We start from the raw sequence: 3,040 nt of genomic DNA on the forward strand, positions 1-3,040 counted from the left end.
GGGGATGGGGTACAAGTCTAGAGGGGGGGGGGTGAATAGACTTGTATAAGATTTTGCAAATCTTTTCAACCTCTCGTGTGTATTGAACTTAGGATGTTTAGGTTCGATACCTCACGAGGTGAAGACAAAGTTTTATGCGCAGCGGAAATGTTATCCCCTTTTAGTTAGCACGAGTTTGAGTTAGTTCGAGAAGTGCGTTTATATGCAGTGCAATCGAGAGGTTAGCGAGAGATAAAAACAGTAAGTAAATGCAAGAGAGATTTTTAAGTGGTTCGGCCAACCCGCCTACGTCCACTCTTCTTCCAGAAACTCCCTGGAAGGATTGCACTAAAAACTTCCCTTTTTAGTACAATATCGAGCGCTTGAGCTTTGATCACGAAGCCCGCCTCAAGCCTCAGGTTTTTCGCCCCGCTTCTTGTTACTCCACCTCTCGAGCACTTGACCTTTGATCACCAAGCCCGCGTCAAGCCTCAGGTTTCTTTCACTCGGACAGCTGCCAGGTTACTCCACCTCTCTTGCTTAATCCAAAGCAAGGTGTTTTTGGTTGTCACAGTTGAATGTAACAGGCTCCAATCTGACCACAAGCTATCGTTGAATCAACTTCGATTTAGAGCAGCTTCGGTCACCTTCTGGATGTATAACAGTTTAAGCTTTGTAACTCTCTTGAAACACTAAGATGTGTTTTCTCGCTGTTTTGAATATCAGGATGATATTCCAAGTTGAGCACTTGCACTTGAACGTTTTAGACAGACACTTCTTAAGAATTTCGAATCTCTTTTCTTTTTAACTCCTTTTTTTTTCTTTTCCCCCTTCTGTGTCTTTACGTCCTTATANTAGTTCACTTTTCTTGAGTCCATGCTCCAATTTTGTCTTTTGGTAAAAGTTACTCTTTTTATATTCCCATTATTCCTTGATTGTAGGGAATCAGACCATTTCAGCATTGGTGCACCTTTTGACCGTTTGTGGTGGAAATCTGACGTGTCATCCATTTCCGCCCATTTTGAAATCTTCACGTTCGGCACCTCTTCATTATTCCATCTCCATGATATTCTTCTTCTCCAAACTTTAAGTATGACCGTCATTCAGCTTTGTTGGAGAATTGTTAGTGTATCGAGACCAAGGTTGATATCTTGATCGCTTGATGTCTCGAACTCAAATATCGAGAGGTCTATCTCTCGAACTCTGTTTATGTCTCGAACTGGATAACTGTATCGAGAGGTCCTACCTCTCGAACTCTGCTTATGTCTCGAGACTTAGTTGATGTCTCGCAGACCCTTATTCCTCCAGTGTTGTCCCATGCCTTCTTCTGATCTGTCTATATGATTACAATACACGAGACTTCTAAGATGTTCAAACAAATTTCCCTCAAGCTTAAATATTTTCCGAGTTGAGCTCAAAGTTACTCGGTTGTATTTTCGCTCTTGGTTTACTTGTCGAACTTACAGCGTTTTGCCTATGCGTCGAGACTCGGGGATTTCTACTTAACAGTTGGTATCATCAAAACCTATTACATGATGTTCCTAACAATTTCCCCCTTTTTGATGATGCCAACACTTATACTTACTCTATATGGCTGATTTGATAGAAAGAATTAACAAGGATTTTATTTTTCAGCGCATATGGTAAGTTTGACAACATACTCTACTAAACTATGAATAATATAACTCACGCAACACCCCCAGCAAAAGATATATATGATTATAAGAAGGGAATGTTTACAAAGTAGAGTTTAGTAGACAGGATTGAAAGAAATAAGACCAAGAACAACATAGATATCAATACATTGAAATGAGATGGAGTTTGGACCATGAGAGCTTACTTTTCGTTGGCTTTCCTTTTCTTGTTAATGGCTTCTCGTGTCTTGATGGGGTCTTTCGGATTTACCAGGCTTAAGTATTCATCTGTGACATCTAGATGCCTGTAGTTCCTGTAGGCTTCCCCCACGAACTCACCATCAATTACTCCATCTTTCCACCAGGCAATGCATTCTTCTGGAGACATATTGCTGTGTGTAGATATCCCAGTGATTTTCAGAAGCTTGAATATCTCCAGAGTCAGAATTTGTTCAGTGTCTTCTCTGTTCCCAAACTTAAAGTTTGTCATGAGAAGATCTATCTTCCTTTCTTCTTCTGACTGTCGTTCTTGTCTTTTTCTTCTTCTTTCTCTGTCCTCTTCTCTCCTTCTCTCCATTTCCAGTGTACGCTGGACCCTTAGGTTTTCTGCCTGTTTAGCATCCTCCACTGCTTTGCTCATGATTCTTGGTATTTTTGGAGGTGGTCCAGCTGGTTCACTTGCTGCCCTTTTCTTGCCCGTTGTTTCCCCCTTCTTTTTCTCTTTCTTTTCCCCCTTGTTGGCATAATCAGCACGGGAGAGGAGGATGGACATACCTTCGAAGATTGCTTGAAGTTGGGCAGGCACTTGGTTCGACAGGTCATCGAGTATGGCCTTCATCACATCCTGTCGAAGTTCACTGGAACATTGGAAGGCTCGAAGCTCTGCTCGCATCTCGGCTAATTCAGCCCTCGCACTTGCAGCCTCTGCTCGAGCTACAGCGGCTTCATCAGTGGCTTTCCGTGCTGCATCCTCGGCCCATATTGCCTGTTCGAGAAGTTCAGCATGACGGCCTTGGGATTCACTTGTGCCAGCAGCAGGCATTGCAGCATTGCGGACCATAGCGAGTATTCTTTCGAGCTGAGCCATCTTCTGAGATTGATCAGCCATGAATTGACGCATTTCGCCAATGAAGATTTCTTCGGCCTGTTGATCATAGTCAGAAGTAGGAGATGAGGATCGAGATGTACCTTTTGTCGGGGGGGACTTGGGTGCTTCCAGATTTCCACCCATGACTTGCAGATGCGAGTCCACCTCTCGATTTATTGTCTGAGGATCCACAGGGACACAGGGTTCAGAGCTCGAAGGTAGCTCCATGTCAGGCGCTTCCCAGTTTCCACCTGAGGGATGGATCACTTCTTGCTCCTCACCTCTCGAACCTGGAGCCTCAGCTTCAGCGACTGTGGAGATAGGGTCAGCCAGAGAGGGT

Source organism: Ipomoea triloba, chromosome 1 (assembly GCF_003576645.1).
Source record: "Ipomoea triloba cultivar NCNSP0323 chromosome 1, ASM357664v1".
Lineage (NCBI taxonomy): Eukaryota > Viridiplantae > Streptophyta > Magnoliopsida > Solanales > Convolvulaceae > Ipomoea > Ipomoea triloba.